The sequence below is a fragment of the Bombus pascuorum genome, chromosome 14, assembly GCF_905332965.1.
Source record: "Bombus pascuorum chromosome 14, iyBomPasc1.1, whole genome shotgun sequence".
In the NCBI taxonomy this organism is placed as follows: domain Eukaryota; kingdom Metazoa; phylum Arthropoda; class Insecta; order Hymenoptera; family Apidae; genus Bombus; species Bombus pascuorum.
The window spans coordinates 8972731-8986918 of record NC_083501.1 but is presented as its reverse complement, the minus strand read 5'-3'; the positions used below and the strand labels follow the sequence as shown (position 1 = coordinate 8986918).

General features: G+C 38.5%; 1 protein-coding gene and 1 long non-coding RNA gene across 3 annotated transcripts in view; both read left to right on the top strand.

Moving 5' to 3' along the window:
• The window catches only part of LOC132914077 (protein slit), a 633186-nt gene that overhangs the window by 179225 nt on the left and 439773 nt on the right, over positions 1–14188 (top strand). The gene's annotated exons all lie outside the window — the stretch shown is intronic.
• Positions 1–14188, top strand: part of LOC132914080 (uncharacterized) — a 134950-nt gene that overhangs the window by 85235 nt on the left and 35527 nt on the right. The window contains exon 2 of the long non-coding RNA XR_009659508.1: positions 10076–10158. This is a non-coding gene — a long non-coding RNA (uncharacterized LOC132914080). The remainder of the gene's footprint in view (positions 1–10075; positions 10159–14188) is intronic.

The following is a 14188-nucleotide window of genomic DNA, read 5'->3' as shown; positions in this document are numbered from 1 at the left end:
AATATTCCCTCGGATATAATTCGTTGCGAACGAATACAAAAAATGAGGAGTTGAATAAATTAATCAGAATTCTCCATTGATAGATGTGTAACATCAATCATATAAATAATATTAATATGTTTGAATTTCTCACATTCATAAAAGTATAGAAATACGCATCACGATATAAGCTTATCTATTACGAATATAAAACATGTATCGTGATATAAGCTATTTTTTATCAATAAACTTTATTAAACAACTTCCATTAAAAATTAATATCGTTTCCCATTTAATTTTCCAAAAAACCTTTTCAAGATTAACCGGTCACTATTTTCTATTTAAATAAAACTTAATATTCTCTCAATGACCGCTTCGCGAGAAAAAGATAGGCCATTTCTTTATAAAAATTTTAAAAATATTTGTTATTTTTGGTACGAAACACTTTCGCAGTCATTCGAGGGTAATAAGAGAAGAGAAAACACGGAATTTCAGAATACCTACCTTAACGTGGCAGCAGTCGGCAATCACACTGGCCAGCCTGTCGGCCTTAATAAGAGGCAGACGCAGCCACAAAGGGATGCCACGGGAACCTCCTATGTCTCGAAGATGGGAAGCGGTCAAAGGACGCTCGAAGCGTGCCTTTTCCAACCTTCCCTGCCGCGCTTTTTCCGCTTTAAATGCAAATAACGCAATTACCACAGCCGTTCGGTGACAGCTGCGCGCTTCTTCGGACATAATTCATGTTTCCGTGGGTTTTGGGGGTGGGTCAGGGTTGGGGGAGACGGAGAATTAATTCCTTGCGTCCGGTACGACGTACTGTTAATCGAAAGGATTTCCGGGCTTCGATCGATAGGATTCGGTTCAATTTGGCCTGGGGTTGCTAGTAGTTTCAGAAATGCAGTATTCATTGCCGTCTCTTATGGTTTCTTAATTAGAGATATGGAACAATAGAATTGGGATTTCAATGGTAGCTTCTGCAATTGGTCACAATTGTCTACAAGAAATTGTTACAACATTCGATTAAGTAGTTATTAGAAATGTCGCAAAGCAAAGGGGAAGTTATTCACAACAATTTGAGTACAACTACTCACAAAAAATTCATTAGAAATTATTAAATAAATAGCTAACGCCTATTTAAATGTTTACTAAAAAAATGGCAAAAGGCAAATGGTTAGATATCCATAAGAATCTAGTACTCATACAGTTTTCTTGAGAGATTTGGAACATTGTAACGAATGCAGAACTACTTCAGTTTCATTGGCTAATTCAACCGTTCCATTTTGTATAAACGTAAATGTACGATAATTATACAGAATACGCAGCTACAAAGATTTAAATACAGTTCGTAGACTGTACTTTGTTACATTTACGCTTACGTTTAATTATCGATGAAATAGATTACTTCTGTAATCTACAATCTAGTAGTCTACAATATATAGAATAGTTAACAGGTCTAGTATATATAATATAATAATAGCATTGCAATCGCAATATACCTATCTATTAAATGTATCGTGCGATTACTTTTAATAGAATTCTCCGCAACCCGGCAATTTCTCCCAAGGAGCAAAAAGCACTTGTTCCATCTCCCTGAGAACTTCCTAAAAGAATAACGAATCCACAAAGGAAAGAATTTTCCAGCACCACTTTAGGACTCGGACCAATTTAAAAAGAGCCGCGAAAAACCTTAATCACCTTCTCCGCCGACATCAGTATCCAGCATCAAATTTACCAGTGGGAATAAAACGGAACGCTCGGCCGCAAAGCGGTATCACGGCGAATTAAGCAGAGGAGCGTCTAAGTACTCCGCGTTACTCCACTAATTTCCTTCTCGCGAGACAAGGAGGACCCCGTCAATTTGCTAGATTTCCACGAAGCCGCGAGGGTACGCCGCATCCGGGAGCATTTACAATAAGCGTAAAGAAAAAAAAAGAAGAAAGAAAAAGAAGGAAAAGAAGAAAAAGGAATAGACAGGAAAGGAAGAGGGAAAAAGGAGTCGCGAGACGCACTTAGAGCAACTAAAGGGGTGAAGGCGAGGGGGTAGGAAAGTAATCAGCAGCTCTCATCTTTCGGAACGCGTTTTAACAATTACTTCGTCCCAGGCGAAGAAGGAAGTTCCGCGACGCGTTACGCTCCCTCGTGACTTTCTTTTCAGCCCCTTGGGTTGTCTTCCACCACGAAAATTCCTGGCTAGTAGCCGGTTTCACCACCTCTTTCTCGCGTTACGATACCTAGCCATTTACCCTCCCCTCGGCCTCGTCCGGCTCTCTCTTATTTTCTTATCGTTGCTGGTCCTCAGTCTTCGCTACCCTCTTCGTCATCCAGCCCTCGTTTCTCCTAGAGGAACCCTCCACCCTTCGCGTGGCAATGTCGTCTCGGCCTGCGCGACCGAAGGGACAGCTATTCGTGAAAGGGAATGGAAAGAGAACCGGCCAGGGCAAATTGATATTAAATGCGGAGGTCGGACACCTTGTATATTTCTTTATTAACTTCACGCCAATGGACCCACGCGTTATATCCTCTATACGTTCTTATGTGAGGGTGTTTTCGAAGAGTCCGTTATGTGGATTGTAGGGTGGAAATTTTAGGTGAATCTGGCTAGAGATGGTGGGTTTCGGCAGGGTTGTGGGGTAATTTGGGTTTGTGGATCGTTCTCAGGTTATTTGTTGCGGCAGGTAGGGTAGAGTTACGTGGTTGAATAATGGAGGAAATGGAGTTTCGCTTGAGATATTGTTTAGCTGCAGAATTTTATTTAGAAGTTGTTGGAATTAGATTAAATGCAGATGAAATTGTTTGGACAAATTTAGAGGAAGCATAACGGTTTGTACTGGTAAATTGTTAGAATTAAAAACATAGGTGTCTTTTGGGTGTAATGATATCTTTTATCAATTTTGGCAGAATATGACGAATATATCAGAAAATGGAAATTACTTTAATACGTCCCAGTGAAGTAAGTGTCAGCAGCGCTTATTTTTTCATTTGCTCCCTCCTTTACGTTTGTTTTATTTTTTCACTTAAACAAGTTTACATTTGCAATCCAGTTATCCTCACATATTTAGCAAGAATCCCCAAGAAATCCAAAACTCATCTTCTCTAACTTTCCACAATGCATATTCATATTCTCAGCAGCTACTGTAATTCACCATAATCCTGGAACCAAAATAGAAAAAGGAACTCTAAAGGATGCCACCTAAATCTTCCTTAAATTCTACAAAACGCGTCTTTTAAACTCGAATCACCCATTTTCAACTTCCTCGGACCTTCTTTACAAACTTTCTCTGCTATCAAGCAAGCATCTTCCAGTAGCAAGAATAAAGTCCCTCGACAAGATAAACGATCAAAGCGAAGAGACGGTGATTGAAAAAAATCGGCCGGTGAAATTCGTCACGCGATCGAAGTCTTGGCTCTTACTTCTCGCCTCGACTTCCCCGCGACGCTTCCTGAGGGAAAAAACCTCGCTAATCCGGCCGATCGTTCGGTTGGTAGGCGCAGCAGGTCTCGGTTAATTAACAGACACGTGCGTCTCATTAACGGAGTTTCAGCCACAAATCACGGCGAACGCGACCACGGGCATAAATACCAATTATAGCAGCGAAACGGGCCGGCTACCCGAAGCTGCGAAGGGTTCGCGAGGCGTTCCCTAAAACGAAGCCACCCGAATATAATTATAATCCATATAGACTGGCGAGGGGTTGGTCGAGATTAAAAACTCCTTTCTCGAAATTAGTCTCTGCCCTGTTCCTATATACAGAACCTTAGTATTTCTTTCTTTCGATCCGGCCAATTCTTGGGTTTAGATATGTCGAGTCGAGAATGAAACGATTGGGTTGCTTTATATAGAATTTTGATAGCGGTAGGAGTGAGAATGGAAAAATGGATTCGTACGAAAGTTATTGTAATATAATACAATATATGATAATATGATTCGCGAAGTATTTTTAAAATTCCTTGGCAATCTGAAATTTTGATGTCAATGGCGGATGATAGCGATTTTAAGTGGATTGGTATTCTCTTCTGTTTTTATTTTCCTTTTTCGAGTTTCTACATTCGAAAATTGTGCTAAGATTTTGTAGACTTTTGAGACGTGATAAGATTTGAAAAAGGTTCTTTAATATTTGAAAGATGATTCTTTCACCAAAGGTTTGTGGAATTTAAATCTTAAATTGTGCGCGGTATTTCATGGTCAGTGGAAGTTTTTTTAGTATTCTCATATTTTGTCATCTCGTTCAATCGTTTCTGGAAAAAGGTCTCAGTGGCGAAGGAATCCAAACTTATCACGTTGAGCCAAGGCGAAGGGTAGTTTTAAAGTTCTAAAATTCTGCAGGACACGTCTCCGTTTCAACAGAGTAGATAGAACAAAGCGACAACGAACATATCATGCTGTAATCCACACTTATCAAATCGCGAACTCGAGGAACTTGCTGAGTTTCACAGAACACATATTTTTGTCTTTTTGCTACAAAGTGACAGTTGGAGACGTGCGTCGTTTGTTAAACAAAGAATTTCTCGCGAAGCAAATTCGAAACCCAGAAAATGTATTTTTCTTCCTTGGATTGTATCGTTCTCTAACGACAATACCTGAAGTAGATGGATAGAAATACAGTTAGGTTGCAACACATGAGATATCTAATTTTTAACTCTTTTTAAACGAATTTAAAAAAAAAAGATTCGCCTATACATAGATATAGGTTAAAGTCATCAACTTCACTTGTATTAGTTTCTCATTTCTTTTCTCAATTTCATTAATCAGGTACATTATTAACGTTCAACTCGTTAACACATGAACGAATGATTCATTTCTATAAGTTTAATTGCAAGTGACATTTTTACGAATACAGAACCCAAGGGAATCCGGAGTTTCAAGATCACCAAACATTTCAGCTACGCATTGGCTAAATGAAAATGTGCACCACCTGTAGCAATAATGTACCGAGTTTCGCATGATGAAGCTGTAGACTCGCAATATACCAGATTTTCAAAGATAACATTGTTTCAATGACAAGAATAATAGGGTAGAAACGGGAGATGGCTAGTCGCTATGGTTACTAAATTCTTCACAGAGTATTACATTTAGTAAATTCTAAACATAGTCATTTGGTTTTCATCCTAGTTGATGTTAATGCAGCAAGTGCTTCAGAGAGTATAATAAATCTAAAGCCTGAAGGCGTTCAGTTTCTGAAAAGCACATCATATTGTCGAGACCGTGGATATGTTAAGATGTCCAACTCGTGTTAGTGCTGTATTTTAAAGAGTTCCAAGCTTGATAAATCCTAAACTGTATGGCTTTAGGAAGCACGAAGCTTTGGTAACAAAGTGAATAACATAAAACAGTTGTAGTTTAATCAGTGAGATTCAGAGATTTGTCTAATTGTAATCAAATTTCTTTGTCTTGTTAGTATTATACTATCAATTTAACCCTCTCTATTCGTTATGTTGTGGCACATCATTAGAATTACGTAAATTGTGCGAATAAATATCCCCATAATGCTAACAAAAGCAGGACTTCGTATTATTTCGTATTACGTCGTTCGTAGAACAAACGTATTTAGACAAACGCAAACAAAAATTCACTTAATCCAAATTACTAAAGAGCTACCCCTTAGCAAAATTCTCATTCCAGAAGCGTCTTATGTAGCGAAAGAAAATACAAGGTACGAAACTACTCGTCATTCATCGAATAAAACAAACGTATTCATACAAGAGCAAACAAAAATCCACTTAATCCAAACTATTACAGAACTACTTCCTAACAAAATTTCCACCCCCAATGCGTCTCTTCTATGGAAAGAAAACACGAGACACGGAAATACGTCGAATGAAATAGACCTACCCATACAAAAACTAACTCAGTGCTCCTAACTCTGAGGAACTTGACGAACAAGTCTCAGGTCGAAGAAACCGCTCGGTCCCGGTTGAAGGCTCGCTGTCTCAGTAGTGTGTCCGCTTATCAAGCCACAGCACGCTCGATCCTTGAGACGAACGGTCCCAGTTTCTCCCCCTTTTTACTGGCGAAATGTAAACGCGTGCACGCGCGTTTGTAGAAGTTTTCGGCGACAAAGAGGCGACAGAGGGCGAGAGAGGCATCGGGTTCGTTCGCGAGCACTTTGCAGCCGCCATTAGCGAAGTTTCTGCCGGTGATTAAACCCCGAGCAAGTCACTCAGAAGCTTTTCGACGTTAACTCAGGAAGAGCCGGCATTCAAGATCTCGAGCAATTTCGTCGTAGCCGTAGCATCATTGTCCTCTGTCGCTCTTGTCTGTTCTCTGTCTGTCGTTGTCGACAGACAACTCGTCTTCTCGCGCCTCCAATTGTTCGGTTCCGGACCCAAAGAAAGAAGAGTAACGATAAGACGCGCAAAATCGCCGGCGCTTGCCTGTTTGGACTGAAAGCAAGACCAGATTCCCCGCGCTTCTATTAGCCTGCTAACGGTAATTGAAAGAAAACACTCGCGACGACTTCTTAGAGAGTCACGCGACAGTTTAGGATGCTTTTGCGTTGATGCGTTTGCGTTAGTCTACTTTGTGATGGTGTTTGCTAACTAATTTTAGTTACAGTTTGGTATATGAGTGGGTTTGTTTGTTTAGGAAGGTTGCGATGGATTGCGTGTAACAGGGGTGGATTTTATTGCGATGATTGGGGTTGGTGTTTATTGTGAGACGAGGAAAAATACGATTGTTCTGTGCATGATCGTAAGAAGCGCCTTTTTATGATAGTCAAATATTAAATATGCGATTCAATGAATATATGTGAAAATATAATATGGAAAAACAACGATACCATATGATATACGTATAACATTACACTGTTAGTTACAAGAATACAAAAATATATGCAAGATAAGAGCGGTATTAAAAAGGAGCTTGTTGAATGCGAATCAATTGGAAAGAATCAATTTGATACGAGGAAACCACCCAACCCAAACGACACAATCTGTCCTTAAAAATCTACCTCCTTAAACCTCCGTATCCCACTAAATCTTCTTCATCAATGAATCTAAATTTTTCACCGTGTCCTCCCTCCAGCCAAACATAATTAAAATCGTAATAACCCCTCTTCCTCGCTTATCGTAGATAAATACGTATTCTCCCTAACGCAGAGAGGAGAAGGGACCGGAAATGATGGCGCTTGGAATGGCATCGACTCGCGTAATACATTGTTAGGATATTCGGTAAGTTGGCATGAATAGGGCCATAATATCGGCAGATACGCGTCTCGTCTCCGGAGGAATACGCGCAAGGGATGATCGGTAATGGGCGAAACGCTGCCCCGGGGCTTCCCGCGAGACTGCGGGGGATTCTTTATTTAATATCCCCGGGCTGGTGTCAAGGAATATCGTATATTACCGAGTCGTCTGCGCTCCGCTGGTTATTCGCATCCTTCTTTGGACTCTACTTCTTTATTCGCCTCAATTTGTAGGCCGAATGGAAGAATGTATCTCGCCTCGTCTCAGCTTCTTGGTCGAGCACACACTGGTATAACCATGCTGCAGGAGGGGATGATGGAAAACGAGGTTACGGTTGAGTGGTAGTTCCGCAGCGTTCGAGTACATGCGGAGATTTGGACTGTGGTTTTAGTGGGTGCGATGCCCTGATCCTGCTACGTTTCCTTCGCTGTTGTTCGAGGGTCCGAATTGTTTCGCCAAGATTCCCCGAGATTGTTTGCAACCTGTTCTCGAGATTTCAAGGTTTTCGTGTGGTGAGAATTTTATGGTTATTTGCTTCTTCGGATAGATCTTTTGTATATCCGAAATTTGAAATTTTAGAAGGTATTGGGAATTTTCATGGTGCAGGATTCTTGGAGATGGAAATCTTGAACGTTTCGAAGGTCTTAACATTCGTAAAACCATCGTAGATCCTGAGGATCTTGGAAATCTTTCGAGATAGTTGAGACTTTTTTATTGTTTTAATGATTTCTTAATGTTTCAAGATGCTGTGGTCGTGAATTCTTGGGAATGTTGAAGAATTCTTAAATTGTTGAATCTTGGATTTAATGAAAAACATCTTGGAACGTTTTGAATTTTAAGCTTTCCGAAATTCTTGAAGGTCTTAGATACTTCGAAATTCTGAAGAATTTTAGAGGAGGTTGATTTCTTAAAGAGCTTAAAAATGTCGATCATTTTAGGATTCTTCAAATTCTTGATGAACTCAAAAGCAGTAAAATTAAAAAAAAATCTTTGAATTTTTGAAGATTTTTAAATTTTCAGCAATTTTAAAGTTCATAGAATCCTTAACGCTGTGAAAAAGAATTCTAAAAATTCTGAAAGATCTTTTAAACTTGTTATATTCTTAGAAATCTTGAACGGGTATCTCAAAATTCCATCAAGTTTTAAAAACTTTGCAAAACTTCAAACCCTCGAGGCTGTACCATGCTCTAAGAAACTTCGATGTCCTAAGACTCGTAAAAATTTCAGAAACCCTGATCCCTAAAAAATTCCAAAAGTACCCAAATCAAACTCTTACGACTTTCGTTCGCAATCTGCGAAGGTAATCACTTCGAACAACTTCACAAATACCAGGAATCTCTTAAACATTTCTCTGTAGTAAACGTTTATTTCTCTTTAAATCACCAACACGCTGACCTCGGTTTAATAATTCCACGCGGTAAGTTTGAAAGAGGCGGGAACCTTTCGGGTGCAATAACCGAGAGCGCAAATTAACCCGGCGTGGATTTCGATTTGAATCTACCGCTTCGGCAACTTTTCTTCCGCTTTGATGTCGCGCGATTTCTCCCGCTTCATGGTTTCATAACGAACAACCCTCTTAATAGAGTCGGCCTTTCGTCAAACCGTCGCGCAGAGGAGAAACAGAGAAACGAAAACGCGAAACGTATTTCTCGCACGTACCGCGAGGGAAACTTCGATATGATGAACCCCAGAACTTGGAAACTTTTGCCCGAGTGAAACTGTTACACACGAAGCACCGCCACTTTTCCTCGCTACTCGATACGTCGCCAAACTCTTCGAGAAGTCGCTGAAAGAGCATCGAACCGTGCTCATCTCTCGCGTATTTTATTCGACGACCAACGCACACGCCAAAAACACAGTCCTTTCGAAAGGATCGAGATTGGAAGCTGACTCAACGCGAGATCATCCGTGTCTATAACTTCGACGGTGGTTAAGAACGAGGTGAAATTTTCAATTCTGACCCTTCCAAAGATCTGATCTTACAACTTCGATTTATATTTCAATATAGAAAAAAAATGATACAGTCGATGTACAAATTTATTCGTCCATCTAGGACCTTTTGGTTTTTTCATTGAGTTCGGCATTTCTGTTAAATATTTATACTTTATACTTTAATACTAAGACAAACGTAAAATTAATAGAAATGCAGTAAAGAATATTTGCTATCCATCAACGACAATTTTATCATCGGTTTGTTGCCATGAGACATTTGAAAGCTCAACTTTAAAACTTAATTAATGATTATGTTGCTACTAGAGCCTCTAAAAGTATGTATCTAGTTGTAATTTTGCGAATTCATCGACAACGAAACATAGACCTTGAACTACGCACTACATGTTCCTGGTTCTTCTCGTCATGTTCCTTAGCCAAGAAAGAGGAATGGAACGGCAATGGATTCGTGCAGAAGAGAAACGCTAAGCAATTTCACACAAACATGGCGGTCGCTGCCATGTCAAGTAAATATCGTTCGCGACGATGTTCTGTATTTACAGGACGATATCTGTTAGTCCCGGAGACACGTGAAATTGAAGGGGACACCCTCTATGTATCGCGGCCTCGCAATATCCAGCAACCCCCTGTCCTCATTCTCTTTCTCTTTCTCTCTCTGCCTCTCATTCTCTTGTGTACAATCTGGCTTACGTACACGGAAGGCGAAACGAAACTCGGATAAAATCACCTGACGCGTGTAATGCGTTTTTTATTAAAGTCTCTCGCCACCACGAGCTGACGACGAGTTTCGTCGCGTCGCCGCTCGCGTTACGTTTATAATATACACGTATACGTATAATGCGCCACGCGTGTACCAGCCTCTATTTTCACACTCTGCGTAACTTTAATTTCCCTCGTTTCGCGAATTTCACGGATCCCTTTGTGACCATTCTACATTCTTCCTTTTCTTTGTTTGTTTCAGGTAAGTGAACGTCTTTTTTACCGGACCGGTTTGCGTACTTTGCAGTTAATCGCTGCTTGAATTGGATTTTACATTTCTACCATGTGAGTAATAGTTACTGGATGTTTGAAGAGCTTTTTGGAATTAGAATTTTGGAGGATTTCTCTAGCGCTTGAGTTTTTATTTGAGAATTACACCTTCGAGTACATTGAGGTTACTCGTGGCTCGAATTGGCTTTTAGTTATCTACTATGCAATAGGTATAAATGTTTTAAAAGCTTCCCAGGGTTGAAAGTTGGAAGGGTTTCTCTCTTGGCTGAGATTTTATTTGAAAACTAGATCTTTGGGTACTTTGTGGTTAATCTTAACCTGAATTGAATTTCAGACTATTACTAATTTTGTGAGTAGTAGTTAACAGGTGTTTTAAGAGTTTTCTGGGATTAAAAATTGGAAGTTTTTCTTTCTTACTTGGAGTTTTAGTTAGGCAATTTGATTTTGTTTGAAAACTTGATCCAGAGTTCTTTGGGGTTAATCGTAACTTGAACCGAGTCTTAGACAATTTTTACCGAGTGATAAGTAGTTAATAAATATTTCAAGATCTTTGTGTGTGTGAAGATTGAGTGGTTTCTTCTCCTGGTTGAGTTTTTATTTGGAAATGGGGGAATAAGATGGGGATCGATGGACTATTTCTATCTTTCTCGCGGATTTTTTCCCCTCTTTTCACCCTGCTTAGGTGCCATCGTTTGCGAGATTGGAAATAATTGAGTCATAAAAGTCGTAAATAATTGTAAAGTTGGAAGTAATTTATAACCTGTTTCATTTGGAAATTTCTCCCTGCAATCATAAATTATACTTTCTTCTATCGTAAAAAAAGTTACAAAAGTACTTTATAAAAGAATTTCTATAAAAGTTTCTATAAGAACTACCGGATAAAATATCTATATGTCTTATAAAAAATATATCGCACATCTACTTAAACTGTTGGTATTGTCATTTTCAAGAAGAAATGCGAAGAAATGTATACATTAAAAAGGCAAATAAAAAATTAGAAACAACGAACCGTGAATTCATATACGAATGGATCGATCAATAATGTTAATCAAGCCTGACATCTACAATAAATATGGTTCTAATCGTAAAAACAAGAATCAGAAAAAACTCATCCAATTTATCAAAATGTCTAAATAATCACAACAGAACCATCAGAAAGAAATTAACGGAGAATACAGTAATTAAATTTACTCAACGGGAACTTCAACATCTCCCTCTATTCCACTCCGCAAACAGAAACGAAACCTCCAAATGGAAGAGTATTATGTACAAAGACATTCGATCACACTGTTAGTGCAATATCAGCAATTATTAACTCGCTGATTACATTACTTTGCAGAATTATCGCGAGCATCGGTATCAAACGAACGCGTCAGGTTCAATGGTCAAAGAATCGAAATCGTTATACTGCGTGATGAATGGTATACTATTTAGAGCTTGTCATAAAAAAATGGTCGCCATGGTGACCGAACGCGTCAATATCTAATAATTATTGCGCGAATGGCGGACATCGAGGTGGATCAGCGTTTCGCGAAAATCTAATTACCGCGTGTGCTCCCGTCCTCGACTTATCGTCGCCGCGCATCTAATTGGTCGCGCAAAAACCGATTTCCGTCCCGGCGACGTACCGTTATCATGTGCACCGATCCGATAGCAACGATAATTTTTGCTACCTCTGAACTCGAGCCAAACAGATCGACGAGAAACAAAGGAAAAAGTATGCGAGAGAAAACAGAAACTCGGGGACACAGAGAAAGAGAGAGGGAGAGGGAGAATGGGACGCGGTTTACGCGTTCCGCAGCGATTTTTCGCTTTTGGGGCCACCGCCGCGTGCATAATTCGTCGCGTCCCGCCTCGAAATCGATGCATGGGAAATTACGAGGCGCACCCTCTCTCGAAATGCGCGGCTCGTCATGATTCAACGTTAAATTTCGTCTCTTACAAACGCGCCATTTTCAAGATACCGCTCTGCAACCGTGTGGAAGAATGTTTTTCATCGTTATGATACCAGACGTTGTTCTTTCTAACTTACATGTCTCTTTTCTTGGATTTTTTCGAAGCTTTAGAAGTTGTTTCGTTTGTTTTTCATCGTTATGCTACTAGATGTTGTTCTTTCCAACTTATGTCTCTTTTCTTGGATTATTTCGAAGCTTTAGGAATTGTTTCGTTTCTTTTATTTTTATGTTGCGAGCGGACTGGTTTTGGTAAGGTAAGATACGATTATTTGATTTATCAGGATACTTGAGTTAAGTTAAATCGTCTCGTAAGTCGTCAAACTTTTTGTTATTTTGTTATTTATATTTGAAAATAGGCCACTTAACTCGTTACTAGCGACATAGCGATGAACGATGAAATATACAATGGCTAGCTAAGGTATTGTACCTATTATAGCATTACGTAATAATTAATCCGAATATGTTCAATATCATATCATATCATACCCAATATTTACTTTCATATGAGCACAAAAGGTTGATACTATCAAAATCATATGTAGAACCTGATAAAAAAAAAAATGCTTCATTAGAGAATAATTTCGACGGCTATAATTTTCTATGAGGATATACCCTCTACTCATCAAAAGGAATGAAGTTTGTTCAACTAATATTAATACGCTCGCTCGTAATTATCATAATTCATTGCACATTTCTTTATTCCTAGAAGATATTTTGTTGTTTATTTTATTAATTCTTATTTAATACTTCCTCGTTGACTCGAATAACGCTGCTATAGTACCATTTAAATCGTCCTCTCGTTTTTAATATATCTTTTTGTTGGATCTAAAGTATATACGACATCATCTCATTCTTTCGTTATTTTGCTAAAGGCTAACGGATGCATAGAGACATAAAATGTAATTCACCTATCTAGAACTGCAAGACCCACCATTTTGTACAGTTATATATTATAGAAGCGCCATTTGCAAAGACAAAGTGCCGACGCATGATGTAATGGGAATATCTTATATGATATACTTTGGAATATATTATACAAGTTGTACAATATTAACAAAGTTCCTCGTACTCTTATATAAGAGCCCACTGACGCAGCTTCACGAAGGTAGGGAGAAACGCCCGAGATCTGTGTAATCTGATTTCAAAGTAGAACATTTGGATGTCAAGCTTTCCTTAAGCATTTCTCGATCAGAATCTTTATCTCAGAAATATTTTATAGAGAAGGTAGCTGTTCCTACTTTACGAGCGGACAATCTTCACAAAAAGAGGAAAGAACTCAAGGAAGTTGTGCTTTCACGAGAAGATTCCCTTACAGACCTCCATGAACAGAAAGAAATCCGAAACCTCTGCGATCTATTCTTTCTCTCTGTTCTTATGCTGAAGAAGATCGCTTCAACATCAAATTCTTCTCAGTTTTCTCACTTTTATTAGTTCAGTCGGCAGTTTTATTAATCAAATACCATCTATTAAACTATTTAAACAACTCTGTTTCCTTTTCAATCACAATTATTTACTTTGTAAATACTGTTTATTAGGAGGAATTTATTAGGAGATAAATGAATTGCAGATTGAAATTAAGGGAAATTTTATAGTAGTAGTTTACCTCACAGTTTATTATCTTTCGAGGTTAGTAAGCAATTATTAATAAGCAGTCTATTATCATTTTAAAGACAGAAAAATATGCATACCTTTTTCCCCTTTCGTGTTTTACTGTTCATAGTTTAATATTAGAAATGCCAGGATTTTTTGGTTATTTAGGTAGTAAGCAATATTAGTGTATCATTGTTTCAAAAACAGAAAAATATTCGTGTTCTCATTTTTTAATTTGAAGGCAACAAGTTTCAAACGATTATAGTTACCGGTGAAAACAATAGCTTTCGAGAATTTAATCATGGACCATTTTCAACCCATTGTTCTTTTACTGTTAAAATATATTTCTTCCCCGAATGCTCCTCTTTTTTTCTCTTTTTTCGAACAATGGACTGTGCTCCTTTTGTATTTTGCTATACATATATACTTTTCTCTTTTACATTCTCGAAGCAATTATCAAAGATCTTTCTGATATTACTTTAACCACAGAAAAATATCGTTTTTTATTTGACTGCAACAAGTTTCAAATAATCGTATAT